Source organism: Vulpes lagopus, chromosome 7 (genome assembly GCF_018345385.1).
Source record: "Vulpes lagopus strain Blue_001 chromosome 7, ASM1834538v1, whole genome shotgun sequence".
NCBI classification, from domain to species: Eukaryota; Metazoa; Chordata; class Mammalia; order Carnivora; family Canidae; genus Vulpes; species Vulpes lagopus.
Genome location: NC_054830.1, coordinates 33,820,665 through 33,841,172, shown reverse-complemented (window position 1 = coordinate 33,841,172; position 20,508 = coordinate 33,820,665).

The following is a 20,508-nucleotide window of genomic DNA, read 5'->3' as shown; positions in this document are numbered from 1 at the left end:
AAAAGCTAAATTGGTCCTCATAATAATAGAAAGAAAAGGAGAAAGCCACTGGACTTGGGGTTAGAGAAAATTGTAGGGAGGCAGGGAGCAGTGCTTGATGTTTTAGAAAAGCTGGAATGCCTAATGCCACTAGAAAGGTGGATATTTATATTTAAATTAATTTGAATAAGATAAAATTTAAAATTCAGTTCCTCAATCATGCTGCTCATGTTTTAGGGTGCAATGGCCAACACAGTGGCGAGTGGCTATCATATTGGACAACCCAGCTCTAAAGCATTAGATTCTACACACACCTAGTTCTCTCCAGGTCTAAGCCTAGTGGTGTAATAGCTCATTCATTTTTTACCAAGTAGTATCCCATTGTATGGATGTATCACAGTTTATCTATTTACCTATTGAGGGACTACTTGGTTGCATTCATTCTGTGCTGATTATAGAGTGGCTATCAACATTCACATGTATGGATATGTATTTTCTTATTAGCTCAATAAATATCTAGAAGCAGTATATTGGAACATGTAGTAAGCCAATTTTAGCTTTGTAAGAAACTGCAAAACTCTATCAAAGTGGCTATACCATTTTTACGTTCACCCCAACAGTGAATGAGACTACCTGTTACTCCACATCCTTGCTAGCCATGGATTTTTTCAATTTTTTTTTAGTCATTCTAAGAGGTATGTAATAGTAGCTCATTGTTGTTTTATTTTTTATTTTTATTTTTATTTTTTTAAGATTTATTTATTTATTCAGAGAGAGAGAGAGAGAGAGGGGCAGAGACACAGGCGGAGGGAGAAGCAGGCTCCATGCAGGGAGCCCAACGTGAGACTTGATTCCGGGTCTCCAGGATCACACCCCAGGCTGCAGGCAGTGCTAAACCCCTGTGCCACCAAGGCTTCCCTCATTGTTGTTTTAATTTGCATTTCTGTAATGACAAATGACATTTACATATTTTTCATATGCTTATTTGTAGAAGATCAGTGGGTAAATGAAATAAGAACAGGGACATGCATAAATGGCAACAGCTTTAGGCATGTGGCAAAAGCCAATTATTCCTGCCATTGGTCCATACTGAAAACAGGATATGGTGAAAACAGCAATGATGGTGGATAAGATAGCCATGCCTGCTGAGGTTGGTTCTCCCAAACCCTTTAGCACCCTAGCACTCTCCTCTGAGACCCATGTAGATAGTCACCTACACAGTTCTCTGCTGTCCTCCACATGATTACTTCCTTATTTCCAAATACTTTAAATTCTAAAATAATAAAACCAAGAGCCAACCCAGACTTAGGGCTTCACCTTGGCACCTGCACTTCTTGGCGGTGCCTGATGGTGTAGCCCCATCAGACCTGTCTTGGTTCCAAGATACTGGACTCGAAGTAATCATTTCATCTCTCATCAGAATGTACAACGTGGCACTTATTTGCCATCCCTATATCCTTTTGGTGAAGCTTAGTTCAAATCTTTGGCTTCTTTTTTCATTGGGTTTCTTCATATTGTTAAGTTTTAACATATGATCATATTTTGTAGATACAATATTCATATACATTTTGAAAATATCTCCCAAATGTCTTGCTTGTCTTTTCATTCTCTTAACAGTGTCTTTTGCAGAACAGAGGTCTTTTTTTTTTTAAGATTTTATTTATTTATTCATGAGAGACAGAGAGAGGCAGAGACATAGGCAGAGGAAGAAGCAGGTTCCCTGCTTAACATTTTATACTACAACTCACTTACTAGTTCCATTAATTTTTTGTTTATTCTCTCAGATTTTCTAACTACATTATCATGCAATATGCAAATAAAGACAACTTTATTTCTTCCTTTCCAATTTGTATACATTTTATTTCTTTTTCTTTTCTTATAGAACTAGCTAGTACTTCGGGTATCGTGTTGAATAGGAGCAGTAAAAAACTGTCTTATTCCCAATTTTAGAGGGGCATTATCTAGTCTCTCACCATAAATATGATTGATGTTAGCTGTAGAGTTTTGGTAGATGTTCTTGATTAAATTGAGAAAGTTCCTCTCTATTCCTAGTTTACTGAGATTTGATATTCAATTTTATCAAATGCTCTTTCAGCATCAATTGATATGATCATATGGTCTTTCTTTTTTAGCCTCTTAATGGGGTGGGTTAGATTGATTGACTTTTAAATGTTGAGCTGGACTTGTATATCTAGAATAAATCCAACTTCATCATGATGTATAGTTTTTATACAGATATTTTTGTACATAAGTGTGCATTTATAAATATATTTTTTATTTGCTAATATTTTATCAAGGGTTTTTGCATCTATTCATAATAGATACTGGCCTATAGTTTTCCTTTCTTGGTTAATGTCTTTATCTGGTCTTGATATAAGGGCAGTGCTAGACTCCGAATATTTCAGAATTTTGAAATATTCCCTCCACTTGTGTTTTCTGGAAAAGATTGTGAATAATTGGTATAATTTCTACCTTAAACGTTTGCTTGAATTAATTAGTGAACTCATTGGAGGTCTATTTTTCTGATTTTTAGATGGCTGTTAATTATTGATTCAAATTTTTAAATGGATATAGAGCTATTCTGGTTATCTGTTTATCCATGTGCATTTTGGTAATTTGTATCTTTCAAGAAATTGGCCTGTTTTATCTAAGTTAGCAAATTTGTGGGCATAGATTTATTCATAACATTACTTTATTATCTTTTTTTTAAAATTTTTATTTATTTATGATAGTCACAGAGAGAGAGAGAGAGAGGCAGAGACACAGGCAGAGGGAGAAGCAGGCTCCATGCACCGGGAGCCCGATGTGGGATTCGATCCTGGGTCCCAGGATCGCGCCCTGGGCCAAAGGCAGGTGCCAAACCGCTGTGCCACCCAGGGATCCCTACTTTATTATCTTTTAAATGTCCAAGGAGTCAATAGGGATGAATCTTTTTTCATCTTTGATGTCATAATTTGTGTCTTCTATCCTTTTTTTCTTGGTTAGCCTGGCTAGACGTTTATCAATTTTATTGATTTTTTTCAGAGAATTAGCTTTTGATTTCATGGATTTTCTTCATTGTTTTATGTTTCACTCTTATTGGTTTTTGCTCTGATTTTTATTATTTCTTTTCTTAGGCTTGCTTTAGATTTAAACTGCACTTCTTTGTCTAGTTTTCTATTGCAGAATTTTAGGTTATTGATATTAGAGTCCTCTTCTTTACTACTATGTGCATTTAATGCTATAAATTTCTTTCTAAGAACTATTTTCATTGTATCCCACGTTTTGATAAGTTGTTTTTATTTTCATTTAGTTCAAAGGATTTTTACAAATTTCTCTTGAGAATTCTTTGACGTATAGTTGATTTAAAAGCACATTGATTAATTTTCAGATATTTGGGGAATTTTTTCAAATTATTGATTTGATTTCTAGTTTAATTCCATTGTTATCTGAGGACATATTTTGTATAAATTTTATTGTTTTAAATTTGTGAAGGTGTGTTTTATGCCCCAGGACGTGGTTTATCTTCATGAATGCTCCATGTAAATGTAAGAAAGACTTACATTCTGCTGTTGTTGAATGGATTATTCTATAAACATCAATTAGATCAAGGTGATTGAAAGTGCTGTTCAAATAACTACATCCTCATGATTTTCTGCCTGCTTGATCTATCACTTACTGACAGAGGGATGTTGAAGTATCCAACTGCAATGGTGGATTTGTCTGTTTTTCTCACAGTTCTCTTAGTTTTTGCCTCATTTATTTTGTTGCTCTCTTCATAGATGCATATTCATTTCAGATTGCCATGTATTTTTGGAGAATTGTCCCTTTTACAAGTGCATATAATACCCCTCTTTATCCCTGATAATCTTTCTTGCTTTTAAGTCTGCCTTGTCTGAAATTAACTTAGCCACTCCTGCTTTCTTTTGGTTAATATTAGTTTGGTACATCTTTTGCCATCCCTTTTCTTTTAACTTGAGTCTAAAAAGGCTCAAACGATCAAGATTCTAGCCAATTTGGCTTCTAGTGAGGGTTCTCTTTCTGGTTTGCAGATGGCCATCTTCTCTGTACATCCTCACATGGTTTGTTCCTGGTGCACATGGAGGTGGTAGGGAAGGATAGAGGGAAGGCATTCTGATGTCTCTTATTATAAGACATTAATCCTATTAGACCAAGAGGCCATGCTTATAACATCATTTAACCAAATAACCAAATAACCATATTTCCTTAAAGGCCCCATCTCCAAATACAGCCATGCTAAGAGTTAAGACTTCAACATATGAATTTTGGGGAAATGCATTCAGTCCATAACAAATGCTTTAAGTCTTTCACTTCAGTCAGCTAAAGAGAGCTGAGGGAAATGCTCTTATCACAACTAAGATCCTGAGGTAAGATTCTGGCAAAGTCTTTTCCCCTGGACATCAGACATTTGTTCTGTGGAAGGCTCCAGACAAACTCCACAATAATTATTCTTCCTCTACCTCCTCCAGAGTCACAAGGATATTTTTCTTAGGTTTTCACGATGAGAATCTGGTAGATTTCTAGATATAGAAGCCACAAAATTGTCTGGGTCTCCCAATACTGTGGTACCCAGGAGTTTCTCACTCTAAACCTACTCCACACTTCAGCCTCCAGAAATCCTTCAAAGGTTTCTTTTAAATGTTCTCACCAGTTTATAGCTCCAGCAGCTTCTGCCCCAGATAAGCAGATCATGACTATGTCCCTTCATAGTTGAAGGCTGTCTCTTCATAATAGGGGGTGACCGGTTGCCTTGCAAATTTAATACTGTCATGGGTCCAACAAAAGTCCTTGATTTCCAGTTTGTCCATATTTTTCCCATTGCAATAATGAGAATGTTGACTCCCAAATTCTTTACATATCTAAGCTGAAACCAGAAGGGATGGTATAGATTTAAATGAAATCCCCATACCTACTACAGAGCTGGGATAAGTTTCATAGCATAAAAGAGACACCTCAGATCCCCCATCTCTTCTGCAGCCTTTATCTACTTTGAAATAAACAACTGGAGCTAAAAAAGCTGTTTCATCCATCCTTTGGGGCTTCCATTCACAGTCAGCTATTTGGGAAAGGGATCCTATTATCTTTCCTTTGTACTGTGAAGGTTGTAACCCTGAGGTTACACAGGTGGTTGTTTACATAGGTCCTTAGCAAACAGCTTCTGTGACTCATTTTCTATTCCCTGTACTTCCCCACAGAGAAGATTGAGAGAATTTATGTTTATATGATACTCTGAGACTCGACTGTTGTTTAATAAGGGAGTTGGCCCCAAGCAGCGTTCTCTTTCCCTCCAAATGGATTCTGGAAAAACCTAGGCCTTGACTCTGACAGTGATAGACACCTAGTTCAAAACTGTTCTGGATTTTTCTTGTGCTTGGTGGCTGTTTTTATGGAGCAGAAATACATTTCGAGGCCTGCCTCTCATTAGCTTGCTCTTCACATATTCAAAAGTTACAAGGTCATTACAACAGAAGGTACAATCACATACAGTCACCTCATCTATAAAAAGTCTCCATAGAACACAGTCATGTGGGGCTTGATGTGTGTATTAGCTGAGGAGGGGCATTTGTTACTTGCAAAAAGCCATAGGGATCATATAACAGAGCACAGACATAAAATCCAGGCTCTCTGTGCTCTATATAAAACGGAAAGAAAGGCATGAGAGAAAAATAGGATCCATCACTTATGCTGCACACTAAGTTGTCTGGGTGGTTTATGATCATTAGTTATTCTTAACAGCACACTTAGGAGAAAAAGGATTGGATTCCTCATTCAGAGGAAGGAGTATAAACTTTGGATCAGGCATTGTATGCTATTTTTTCCTTTTCCATCCTACCCTGCAAAATATCCTTAGATGCATAGATAAATATCTCTGCATAGATATCCTTAGATGATGGGAGAACTCAGATTGAAAGAAAGGTAGACATTTTCTGCTCACAACTTGCATCTGATAATAGGACTCCTCCTTCAAAGATGAATTCTCCTTCAAAAAGAAAACACATCGGGCTGCCCTGGTGGCTCGACGGTTTAGTGCCGCCTTTGGCCCAGGGTGTGATCCTGAAGACCCGGGACCGAGTCCCAAGTCAAGCTCCCTGCATGGAGCCTGCTTCTCCCTTTGCCTGTGTCTCTGCCTCTCTTTGTGTGTGTGTGTCTCTCATGAATAAATAAATAAAACCTTTTAAAAAAGAAAAAAAGAAAACACATCTAATGATGGCCTACTGGACTTGAGGTTGTCTTTGTTCAGGTCTCAACAGTGATTCTTCTGGATTTGGGCTCTGAAATTTCTTTTCAGAGCCATATTACTCCTGGCTTGTTTATAGTTGTCCCCAGTGGTATAAATTCTCTCTATGGATTCAGTTGAAAAAAAAATCATCAAGGAGGGGAAGAGTCAAGAATGGGACAATTACTTGGTTCATGAGAATACTGTAGGACATCCAGATCATTCATGTGGAGTTTTTGCCTAAGCTGCTTTAGAAAATTGCTTTGACTCTCTATTTTACTTTTCCTGGTAAAATATCATCCTAATACCTGTGAACAAGAGACCTGTGCTATGTATCTGTGAGAGATGCAAAATGTGCTTTGAAGACCAACCTCAGAGGTCGCCATTTCAGGGAACTATGCTGCCTATTTCCAAATTAGGTCAGACCTGAAGAACCAGTAAATAACAGCTTCTTGGAAGAGGGCCAGGGACAAAGCAAACTACAAGCTCTGGATTGAATCAAGGGCTTTATGAGTAGGGTCTGGAATTTTTTTTTTTTTTTTTTAGGGTCTGGAATTTCTTAGGAGAGCAGAGTCCTGCCCATTTGAGGAACCACCTACCCCCTCCTAGTTTGGTATATGTTCTGACTCAAAAGCAAATTAACTCCTGTTAACTGTGGGCCTTTGAAATTTTCTCTTAACACTTTAGCCAGTCAATTCATGCCCCCTGAGCAGGATACAGCCCTGGGAAGGGAAGGCCTTGGCTTTTGGGTAGAGCAGCGATTCATTCAAAGCACCAAGTCATTTCCTAGTTTTGCCAATTATTTCTTATGTGTTGGAGTTATTTATTGCTTCTAAATCTGTTTCCTGTTTTTTTTTAAGTTTTAAGTTTTTATTTAAATTCCAGTTGGTTGCTATTCAGTGTAAAATTAGTTTCAGATATGCAATTTAGTGATTCGACACTTACATATACCACCCAGTGCTCATCAGAACAAGTGTACTCCTTAATCCCTATCCCCCATTTCACCCATACCCCATTTCAGTCATCCTACCCACTCACTCCCCTCTGGTAACCATCAGTTTGCTCTCTATCATTAAGTGTCTATTTCTTGGTTTGCCTCTCTCTCTTTTTTCCCTGTGATTGTTTGTTTTGTTCCTTAAATTCCACATATGGGTGAAATCATACGGCATTTGTCTTTCTCTGACTTACTTTGCTTAGCATAATGAAATGCACTCTAGCTCCATCCACATTGTTGCAAATAGCAAGATTTCATTCTTTTTGATGGTAAATAATATTCCAGTGTGTGTGTGTGTGTATGTGTGTGTGTAGTATCTCTTCCTTATCCATTCATCAGTTGACAGGCATTTGGGCCCTTTCCACAATAAGATTATTGTTAATAATGCTGCTATAAACATCAGGGTTCATGTATCTGTATTCTTTGGATAAATACCTGGTAGTAAAATTGCTGGATTATGGGCTAGTTCTATTTTCAACTTTTTGAGGAAACTCCATACTGTTTTCCAGAGTGCCTGTACCAATCTACATTTCTACCAACAGTGTAACAGAGTTCCCCTTTCTCCACATCCTCACCAACACCTGTTGTTCTTTATTTTACTTACTATGACAGATGTGAAGTGATACCTCATTGTAGTTTTGATTTGTATTTACCTGATGATGAGTGATATTGAGCATCTTTTTATTTGTCTTTTGGCCATCTGCAGATCTTCTTTGAAAGGATGTCTATTCATGTCTTCTGTCTATTTTTTAATTGGACTGTTTGTTCTGGTGTTGACATTGGCTATAGCAACTTCTTACTAGAAATGTTTCCTAAGGCAAGGGAAACAAAAGCAAAAATAAACTTTTGGACTCCATCAAAATAAAAAGCTTCTGCACAGCAAAGGAAACAATAAAAAAAAAAACTAAAAGACAACCTACAGAATGGGAGAAGATATTTAAAAATGACACATCTGATAAGGAGTTAGCATCCAAAATATGTAAAGAGCTTATAAAACTTATATTTTCTTAGTTGAAATAATAGTAGTCCAATAATAATAAGGATATTGTGGAGAGTTGTAAGATTTAAATGAGATGGTAAAGTAGTGTTTTCCCTGGTGCATAATATGTGCTCAGTAAATTTTTAATGCAATCACATTGCATTAAATTAAATTAAACAGTCATCATTGTTCTCAGAATTGTAGTTGCCATCTTAGATGAACTGTCTTATGAAAATATTAGATGCCTTATGCTAGTTTGGGTGTACCTAGCTAGTTCAAATGCAGAGCAAAATTGAGAAGTTGGCATTTTGGTTACTTTTCCTCCCTCTTTTACTGAAGATCTTTCTCTTTTACCCTCTGTCTCTCTCTGAAAGGAGAGCAACCCTGATAAGTTGTCCATAACTTATTGTAAATTACATTAAATAAAAATCCTCCTGTATGTATTTGAATTTGGAAAGAAAAGACTGATTGTAGAGAGGCCCTCTCCCAATCTCTCTCTTTTCCTCATACTCTCTCCTTCCTTCTCCACAACCCACACTGTCCAGGAGACAGGTTTGAAGTTAAATTTTTGTTGAAGTCCCATAGGCTTATTCTAAATAAGTTTAAATAAAACCACATTCCTACCAAAATTATCCTTTATGAACACTAAGCCTATTAAAAAAATGTTGGTTAAATACTATATATTAAACATAAGCATAGCTTTGGAATTCAATATTTTTATGGTAATTCATATATCTTTGTACTTGTATACCTCTTTGACCTTGTCAACCTTGAAAATAGCCAGTTTATGAGCAAAATTTGTTTGAGAATAGCAGAGGAACTGCGATTCAGAACATGCAAACTATGGCAAAGCAAAGATAGATAGGAAGAAGAGAGCAGAATATTATTTTATAGAGGAAAGAGGGCAATTGGGAGAGGCTATTTGAAATAAAAGTCCATCACAGGAGGAGAGCAGGAGTTGACGTTTTTAACAACTTTTCATTAGCTGAGTTGCAGTGATTCTCAGTGCCTTGGTTATTGCTGGGCAAGGAGAAAATCTTCCTTCCTCCTGTTAGGTTATGTAAAGTAAGCTTCCATGAGTGGTACATGTGAGAGTGCCCCCTTCAGGATTTCCTGACTCCATTATAAATGACTATTTTCCTTTATTCATTTTTACACCTTTAAAGTCTTAAATGTTAGAGCCACTCAAAGGCAATTACCATGCCAACATTCTCTGAAAAAGCAAATTTTTATGGAAGTAAAGTTATCCCACAATTGAATTAACATCAGATGACAAAACAATGAGTATACTAGAAGATGCATGTGCTCTATTGAGACTTTGAAAATACTGTTTTGATGCTCTGAAAAGAATGCTTTGGAGTTGTTCCTAATTAGACAGACACTTGTCTAATTTGATTTATAGCTGAAGGATTTTAAATGGCCCTAAAAATTCTTCAAATTGGGGAAAAATTCTGTTTTGTTGCTAATGTGCATACGTCTTTACAAAGCCATGTGCTAAATAAACATGGGCCTCTCTGGACAAAGTCAGCAGTGGTTGTTGAAATTTAAAATATATTTCCAGAACTTTTCAATGTGAGACTATTTAAATTTTTATATTAAGGGTAAGCATTTTCTGACACAATTCCTCCTATAAATATATTGCTTACTATACTGACATCATCCATCCTGAATTACAAATTAGTTCATTCAAGTCATTTATTTCTCCATGAAGCTGAGATACTTACAAGAAATTTATAATTCTATTGAACTGTTGTCCCAACTTACTGCTTTTTGGGGGGCACTGAACACTCATTGACAGATTCCTGCTTTGGCTCTTATTGGGATTAAGTTCCAGCTTTGTTCATGAGTAAAATACCCCCTTTTCAGACACTTGGGACAAAGTCTCCTTTCAATGCTGAAAAAAATGACAAACCAAATCCTTTTCCCTAAAATATAAGAGAGAGTAGAGTAGATTAAACACAATGCAGTATGGCTCAAAATAAGGACTCACCTGTTCTACTTGTCCATCCTTCACTGTTCCACAGGATGCCCTAGGATTTAGAGTGTCTGGGTATGGAAACATGGTAGAGACAAAGATCTATTATATAGGTTACCTTAATTGTTATGACTTGTCTATGCAAAGCAATTTTGAAGTCACTTGTTAGTGGCATCTTGAATAGCATCAGTACCATGGAAGAGTCCATTGTTGGTAACTAGCTATTGGCTTATATAACAGGTGGGAAAAAGTGACAAACATGTAGAAAAGGCAAGTGTAGACTTCTATTCCCTTCTCATCTTGTCTGCTGAAAAAATGAGCCCTGAATGCATGATTACAGGCATGCTAAGAAAGTGACAATGTTTGCCCCTTCATACAACCTCAAGTGGCCTCATCCATTTGCCCCATGTGCTGTATTTAAAATGATCATTTATGATGTATCCCATGATGTGCAAATGTTAGGGAAGATTGTTCTCGATCAGTGGGTCTCAACATTTAGCATACATCAAAATCACTTGGAGGGCTTAATAAAACAGATTTTTGCTGTTCCCTCAGAGGTTCAGATGCAGTAACTCAGGGGCCTGAGAATTTGTATTTCTAGTTAGTGTCCAAGTAGTGCTGTTGCTGGTCTAGTAATGTGCTTTTAGAACCACTACTCCAGATACTATTCAAAACAAACAAAAAATCCAATAGAATGAAAGAAACAAGAGTGTCAAAGAATCTCAGTCATGCCTTGTCTTATCTTGGATTGCTAGCTGTATGTGAAATAAGAGGTTGCTCTTAAGTGATTTTTTTTCAAATCTCCAATTCTGTGACTCTTGTACAGTTTGTGATATCTCTGGTTCCTGTATTTCTCCATCAACTTTTCCTTATCTCATATTGTGGAAAGCTATTTTCCATTCTTAAAGACACAGCTTAGGACTCATTCTGACTCAAGTGCATATTACACCACTCATCATTTTTCAAAACTGAATCAATTTAAACTCAGATCTTCTGCAATCTGACCCATCATCCCAGTTTGCCCGATTATAGGACATAGGACTTTCATTGCTAGTTAGGAAAGTTCTGGGCAAGCTAGGATGAGTTGGCCACATTACTTAGCAGTCTGGCCAAATCTTGGTCACCTCTAAACATAATGAGAATGTACCTTTGTCATCTAAATCACTTAAGTAATATCTATATCAGGAATGTACCATTTACTCTTTATTCTCTACACACAATTGAATAAATAAATGTAACATCCTTTTTTAACTTATCTTTATACTTTCTTCATGTTTTTTTTTTAATTATTATCTATAGCCTTTATTAGATCATTAGAATCATTCAAGAAGGAAAATGGTTTTTATGCTGCAGATCTCCTGTATATCTGGTGGGAAGAAGATCTTTGACTTTATACAATTCTCTAAAAGACACATTTGAAACACTAAATTAACCCTGACCTGTAGCCAAAATTGGCTCTTAAAACTCACATGTTTGGGAGTAAACAAAACCATTTATTTCTGAAGGTTTTCCATCTCATCTCTCTTCTGGGAGATTAATTCCATGAACTTTGCTAAAATAGTATGATTTGCCAGCAGCAGGAAAAGTGTAACAAATTAATTATAGATGTATGTTAAATTACTTTCATTACCATCTCTGGTTTAGGGATAGGCTCACGTGACTGGAATGACTGATCAAAGAGTCATTCGATCTGTTCCCATTGCAAGAGCTACTTTTGTTCTGCTTGTAATGCAGTTCTCAGATAAGGGATAAAGCCAAGCTCTGATTTGAAGAGCTGTTCGCAGATTCCTGAGAAGGAATATGGCTGGTTCAGTGTGAGGTATTCAAGGGTACATGTAGATATAATCTTGATTGTAATGGGTTCCACTAGCCTCGGGTTTCAGAGGTCACAAAAATACCAAGACTTTTGCCAACTTCAACCCCTTAGTTTTCAGCCCTCACTGCTCACTTTGAAGTTTCAGTGAGGCCTTGGGATTTCTCACATTTCTCACAAGCTGCTCCCTAGCTCTACTGCCAAGCCCTCCTGGTTGTTCCTAGTAGCTGGTAGTCGGTCTTGGCCTCAGGGATTTGTGTTACTTCCTAGACAAAGAAACCTTAGCTCTTTATGGTGAAGTTCAGACTAGAATTCATGGGAGATACAGAATCTTACCTTAGCCACTGTGTGAGACCTTAAGCAATTTAATGTACTTAAACCTCAGTTTTCAGAGGCTGAATAAACAAATGGACAATGGCCAGATCATATCTAAAACTAGAACGCCAATCCGCAATCTGCAGCAACCAGTCCAGGAAGTCAAACCACAATTTCTAAAGGAATTGGTCCAAAACAGTCAGTATTTAATCAATAACTGATCGCTTCAATATTTGTGCTTGCTTCCAACTTAGGATCAGAAAGCGAAAGCCAAATATGCTCCCCTAAATCAATCCCATAGGATGCCCTGCTCTTCTCTAGTTTCCCCATGCCAACAGCCTCCAACCAGTACACACTTGAACCAAGCCTTCTCTTTTTCCACTTCAAAGTTTTCCACTCCTCTGCTGCCTTCCAGTCTCTGCTAAATGCAAGTGATGGTGGCTGACTCCTTTGCACAGCAACTTCTGAATAAATAGTCTTTTCTTTTTCTTACTTGAGAGGGTCTTTGTTTCTAGATTTTTCTTCTATAAAGGAGGAGTTTGGGGGAGGGGGGAAAGAGCAAGAAGGAGTCTAGGGATCATTAAAAGAGCACCTGTAACACTCAGAGAGCTAGGCAGGATACTTGGCATCCCTTAAGAAGCTTGGAGGAAGGCACATCTCTGCCCCACTCCCTGCTTACTTAACTGTTTTACAAACAGCCAGTCTTATTTTAGCTTAGACAGGAGAGCTTCAAAGTTAAAGCAAGATTTTAAAACTGAAGACATATTCAACATCAAAAAAAGAAGAAACCACAACAACAACCATATAATCCAATTTAAAAAAGGGAACAGGACTTGCATAAGATTTTTTCCAAGGAAGACATACAGATGACCAATAGATACATGAAGAGATGCTCAACACTACTAATCCTCATGGAAATGCAAATGAAAACCACAGTGAGATATCACCTCATACGTGTCAGAATGGCTAAATTACAAGAAACAACAAGTATTGGTGAAGATGTGGACAAAAGGAAAACCTCATCCACTGTTGGGAATGTAAATTGGCATAACTACTATGGAAAATAGTATAGAAGTTCCTCAAAAAGTTAAAAATAGAAACACCATATGATCCAGTAATTTCACTATTGGATATTTACCTTAAAAAATTAAAACACTAATTTCAAAAATATATATGTACTTCTATGCTTATTGCAGCATTATTTGCAATAGCCAAGATGTGGAAGGAACATGAGTGTCCACAGATAGAGGAATGGATAAGGAAGACATGAGATATATATAGAGACAGATAGATCTGTACCAATCCATCTATATGTAGATGTAGATACAGATATATAATGGAATATTACTTAGCCATAAAAAGAGTATGAGAACTTGCCATTTGCAACAACATGGATAGACCTAGAGGGTATTATGCTAAGTGAAATAAGTAGACTGAGAAAGAAAAATACCATATAATTTCATTCACATGTGCAACCTAAAAAACAAAACAAGTGAACAAACACAAAGCAGAATCAGACCTATAAATGCAAAGAACAAACTGACAGTTGCCAGAGGGGTAGAGTAAGGGATAAGCAAAGTGAATGAAAGAGAGTGGGAGATATAGGCTTTCACTTATGGAGTGAAGAAGTCATAGGAATAAAGGGCACAGCATAGGGAATATAGTCAATGATATTGTAATAGTATTGTATGGTGACAGATGGTAGTGGCTACAGTTGTGGTGAGCAGAGCAGAGCATATAGAGAAGTTGAATCACTGTGTTATACACTTGAAACTAATGTAAAATGATGTATCAACTATATTCAAAAAATAAAGAAAACTGGAAATAAATTATTTTGCATCTCTACAGAACAAAATCTGTAGTAATCTCTGCCCCTCCAGGGTTTAAAAAAATAGCCCACTGAATAGAAAATCAATCCCAACAGGTCACTGAAGGAACATCTAGTCAACCTTTTGCTCATTTCTAAGTTTCCGATATTTTCTGACAAAACCCCAGTCCAGATGAGAAAGCCTAAAGTTTGGAGAGGTTCTGTAACTGTCCCAGAGTCACAGGAATCCTGGGTGCTAGGACTCAAGTTAGAACTAGTGACTCTGGGCCTTGAAATCTCTATGAAAGAACAATGACCAGAGTCTTACTTCTTCTGCCTCACCACATCTTATTCCACATAGAGAATATAGTTGGTACCTGTCTCCTGCAGACAACCCACAGAGAGAGCATCTTCTCTCTGCCTGGAGGCATGTGTGGCCCCCTCAGGAGGCTGGTTGGAAATACCTGAAAGTTCATGTCCCTGGGATGACCCTCAAGCTACGACAGAGAAGTATTGATGGATAAATAGGATTCATACTGAGTTTCCCTGTCCTTAAGTGTGACATTTCTGACATTCCACAGTTTCTCAGAGAGTTTCCAGCAAGAATGAGGTCTGGTTGCCCTTAGAAATAGCCTGATCATTAACATCTGTTTCAGTGGCACTCATCCCTTTCCTGTATTACTCCCAGGCCCTCACCATGTATCTTGGGATCACCTCCCAAATAGGTTACTTGCAGCCAAATCCTTGGCTCAGGGCTTGCTTTAGGAGAAATCTAAACCAAAATAGAGAGAGAGCCTGGTTTTAGAAATAATTCAGCATTGCAGATCTACTCATCAAAACATCCATTGTCTATAATGGTTTGTATGAAATGCAAACATTATAATGAGATAAGAAAATGACAGATGTTGCAGAGAACACAATTTGTCAGGAAATATTCTTTTTAATAAATCATTTCTCATCAAATTACATAGCTTTCCTTATGAGGGTCTTGGAGCCACAATTACAAGTCTGTGTGTGTGTGTGTGTATAAGTGTGTGTCCTTAAACCCTTTTATCCTGCATAAATATTCGAAATAAATTGGAGAAATTTAACCTTTGATTATTGTACATTTCACTCACATTTTAAAAGCAAATTCTTTAGAATTTTAAATATGAAAGATAGCAAAATCACAATTTCAAAGACGACATAAAATATCTTATGAATACCTTAATATATGAGGCTTCAGAAATAGACATAAATAGCCCTGAGGTCATAAAGAAAGGGAGTAGAAAGTAGAGATGGAAAAGTATTTAATTATTGAAATGAAACAATTATACTGTCAGAAGTCGATCTTCAAACAAAATATTGATTATGGTAAACGATACTGTATTAGTACCAGCTAAGAATCTGGGAGTTCCCCAAATGTCTCATGTGAGAAGTGGTCTGCCCATGTTGGCAAGTTCACTTAACCTCATTCAAGTGTGTCATAACACATCTAATATACAGTCCTTCCCCCAACATCAGTTACTGTCCAATAATCAAATAGTGAAACAAATTAGGAACTATATCTTCATTTGTATAGATGTATATGTATGCAAGTTGTATGTGTGTGTATCCTAATTATAAAATATACCCATTTTAGAAAACACATAAACATTTAGAAAAAGAGCAGTGACCCCATGAATAACATGAATAGACTCTTTAGAAATCTTTGTTGTTAATCTTTCAGCATCTATAACCCATATTTATTATATTTTTAAATAAAGTACATTTATTTATGTAAATGCAACATACAGCACAGAATTTGGCTCAAAACATATTAACTATTTGATATTCTGAGTTCTTCACTTATTATGAGTATTTTCTCATGTCATAAAATATTTCTTGAAAACAGTCTACATTTGACTTCTTACTAGCTCACTGTATTTATATCCCATAATTTATTACATTTCTCCTATCATTAGACATTTATGTTGTTTGCAAATGTTTGCCATTATAAATAAGGCTGCAATTAGCATCTTTATTTATTGTCTTTATCTCTTGATTAGTTTCTTGTAATCAATTACTGTAAGTGGAATTTTCTGAGACATGATGATGACACATTACTAAATTGTTCATCTGTATAACTTACATATTCTTGTAAGCAATGTGTAACAGTTATTATTTAACCACATCCTTAACTTTTTATATTAACATTTAAATTTTTTTCACTTTGATACATGAAAAGAACCAATTCTTAAATAGATATATGTGCTTACTGCTGAATATTTATTTATGTCCCTTACCCACTTTTCTTTATAGCTTTAAAGGCTCCATATATTTTCACAGTATTATTCTTGTGTCTTCATTTAACAAGTATTTATTGAGCATTTACTTATACTAATTGTCATGGTAGGCCCAGGAGACAGGATATTGAACAAAATAGTAGTATCTTCTTTTCTCATGAAGCCTACAATCTGTGGGAGGTAGACATTTGAACAGATGGGTTGAGAGGAGGGGTACAAGGTGTTATGGAAACTTAAAGGATAGCACTGTCCAGAAGAGTAAATATAGCAGGTCTGATGCTGGTTATCCTTAAAATTCCTCTTACCAGTTTGGCCCAGTTTCATGAGAGTTCCAACCATTCTCTGATAAGGATGGCTTATTCTACCTGAACTACTCGTACACATATTAAGATGTATGCTGGGCAGCCCGGGTGGTTCCGCAGGTTTAGCGCCACCTTCAGCCCAGGGCCTGATCCTGGAGATCCAGAATCAAGTCCCATGTCAGGCTCCCTGCATGGAGCCTGCTTCTCCCTCTGCCTGTGTCTCTGCCTCTCTCTGTGTGTGTCTCTCATGAATAAATAAATAAAATCTTTAAAAAAAATGTATGCTGAATACCTGCTTTCTTCCTGGGAGTCTGAAACCTTGGCACATACTAGCAGAGGCCGGACACATGAGCAGCCCCCAGGAAAAACCCTGGGTACTTAATATTTGATGAGTTTCCCTGGTAGATTACAGTTCACATGAGTTGTCACAACTTGTTCGTGGTCAGTATGTCTTGTGTGCTACCCTAAGAGAAGAACCTTGGAAGATCCTTGGACCTGGTTTTCTCTAGCCTTCATCCTAGGAACATTTTACCTTGGTTGATTTTGATTTTGATCTTTTTGCTGTAATAACTCTTAGCTGTAAGTATGACAAATCATAGAACCTTGGAGACCTCTTGGAGACCATGGACACAACTGCCTAAAAAGTAACACTGCTCTACTCCTTCCTCACAAAGCCTAAAAGCAAGACCTAAAAAGATCACACCATGCCAAGCAACTTAACCATGTCTCAAAACAAAGCTAAGGAATAATTTTATGGGGCAGGGGAGATTCAGCACCCAATGAGCTAAAATTCCCAATGTCTGGTGTCAATCAAAATGTACCAACCTTCAAAAAAGGAGAATGTAATCCATAATGATGAGAAAAATCATTCAAGATGCATCTAGAAATGACATAAATGATGCACTAATAGACCAGGACATTAGAGCGATTATTTAACCAATCCATATATATAAAAAGGTAGAGGGAAGATTGAATATATTAAATAGAGACATTTAAAAAAAAGACCCAAACCAAACTACTAGAGATGAAAACAACAACGTATGAGATGAAAAATACACAAAATAGGAAAATAATTACGATTGGACATTCAGAGAAAAAGATTGATGAACTTAAAGACAGCAATAGAAACCACCCAAAATAAATTAGAGAGATAAACAGCTATGAAAACTGAAAGAGATATCAGTGAACTGTGGGAAACTCCAGGCAACCAAAATATGTGTAAACAGAGTCCCCAAAAGGAGAGGATAGTATGGATAAGACAGAAAAAAAGTTAATTTTTTAATTGAAGTATAGTTGAAATATATAAGTATTAGCTGTACAACACAGTGATTCAACACCTATAAAAATCATGAAACGCTCACCACAGTAAGCATAGTTACCACCTATCACCATACAACATTGTTATATTATTGACTATATTCCCTATGCTTTACTTTTCATCTCCATGACCTATTCATTTTATAACTGGAATTTTTTTAAATTATTATTTATTTATTCATGAGAGACAGGAGAGAGAGAGAGGCAGAGACACAGGCAGAGGGAGAAGCAGACTCCATGCAGGGAGCCTGATGTGGGACTTGATCCTGAGTCTCCAGGATCAGGCCCTGGGCTGAAGGCAGGACTAAACTGCCGAGCCACCCAGGCTGCCCCTATAACTGGAATTTTGTACCTCTTAGTTCTCTTCATATTTCACCCAAACCCTCGGCCACCCTTCTCCCTCCTATTCCACCATGTTTCCACTGCCCATTTGAAAAACTCTGAAAATATGCAAAGTGCCACAAGAGAGAAGTCTGGAGGAGACAGGTACCCATGAGGCAACCTTTGGCCAGTGAAAGACAAGATGAACAGGAACCATTAGTAATTTCCCTCTTAATTCTTCTTTCTATTGGACTATTCTGGAATATCTGTATTCTATATAGCCTTTCAAGAGGTAACCTGCTTGGGCAAGTAACTATGTCTGTTTCCATCATGCTGAGTGATGCACCACCCTGTATGTTCTTTCCATCCTTCCTTGACTTATATTTCTTTTCCCCCACTCCCACTGCCTTGGGATTGCATGTCCCTGTAAAGCATTCACATTTTAATATCATCTCAAGCTTCAGTTTTAAGGGAACCTGAACTACAACAGGGCAATTCAGGAAAGGAAAATATCATATAGGATAAGATGATAATGAGACAGGAAATTGAAGGCCTAAGAATAGTGGAGAATGTTGATGTGCTATGGAAAATGGGCATGGAATAAGAGTATAAATAGGATTATTGGAGAAAATGCACCAGCTGTCTGGTGGTCAGTGACCACAAACCCGTATTGGCCCCAGTCTGCACAGCTCTGTCCATCTAGCACTTCTCAGTAATCTGGATATGTGGGTGGTGCCCTCTGGGACTCATCCAAATGTGGGTGGAGTTTTGGTTTAGTCAGATATAAGGGAAGACCAAGAGGTCAAGGAGGTTGAGGAAATTTGCAAGATAGTGATTGAAGAGAGACACATTCTAAGCTAGACAGTCAATAGTGAAGAAAATTAGGAAGGAGACTGGGAGGGGAGCCAGAAAGAATTGCAGGTCTTAGTATGAAATAAAGAACTGAATACTTGGGAAGAACAGGGCAACCTAGAAGATGTTGTGATCTGAACATAGACTGTCTCCATTGGCAGCAGCAGAAGTGGGAGAATGTCACTGACACGTGTAAGAGTGTGGTTTTAAATGGGTAGCTAAAGTGGTGTCAAAACAGTCCTGCCAAAAGTCATCGGAGATGTAAAGCAATACCAGTAAAGCAAAACTAGCAAACTAGAATCAATTCTTAGAACATTTGATTGATCTTGTCATCTCCGTCCATGTTCTTTAACTAGACTGTTAATTTTTTTAATCAATATTGTCCACTTTTCTTCATGAAATTTCCTTCACTATATCATAGATGCTCACCTGAGTCCAGAACAGAAATATGTTTAAGTAAATAGAAGGTGAAATGAGTGGAAGGGATAGGACAAAGAACACCCCAGTTGGCAGGGGTGGAAGTGGCAGGAAACTCACTCTCCTTGTCTAGATCTGACTTCCCTCATTTGTAAAGTGAAAACACTACGAATTATCTCATGAAGTTGTTCTGAGGATTAAATTAAGCAAATGAAATTAAGTATGTAATGCTTGACATAAGCACTTACATAATTCCCCAAATCGACATGGGTCTATGCCACATTCTTTTAGTATTGTCATATACTAATGCTGTTTTAATGATAGATTATAAATGCCTATTACTGAGGTACAGAAAGAGTAATTTTTTTTAAATAACAAAATCACAGTAATTATTTTCTGGGGTACAGTCAAAAATGGTCAGGGGTAGCTGTTAAATATTTCTTAGACTTTTATTTGGAACTTTCTTCACAAGTAACAGCAACCAGTTTGAACTTTATACTTATCATAGTCTGGTGAGGTAGGTAATTAATTTCTGGAGATTTTCTGCTTGAAAATTCCTGGTTACCTGTTTACAAAAATCAAAATGACAGCAACAAAAACAACAAAACCCACTAAAATGTAAATGATGTTATTAAAGGTTGTGTGTTAAAGCTTTTGTTTCTAGTGAAGATAGAATTAATGATCTACATACCCAATACTGAGTCCTGCCAAAGAAGAGTAAGCAAGCATGGTGGTAGATGCTGATCAAAGGAGATGACTTATGTTCAACTCTACTTCTGACCTTTATTTCCTCATACTTGGAAGGATTTCTCCACCTCAAAATTTAACCTACGTATCGCTACCAACCTCCAAGGTTCTATAGATGCCCAAGTGAAATAACCCATGTACAATTTGAATTTTATAAGTACTCCACAAAAAGGAGATATCATTCATCAGGGGCAACCTGGCCAGCTGGC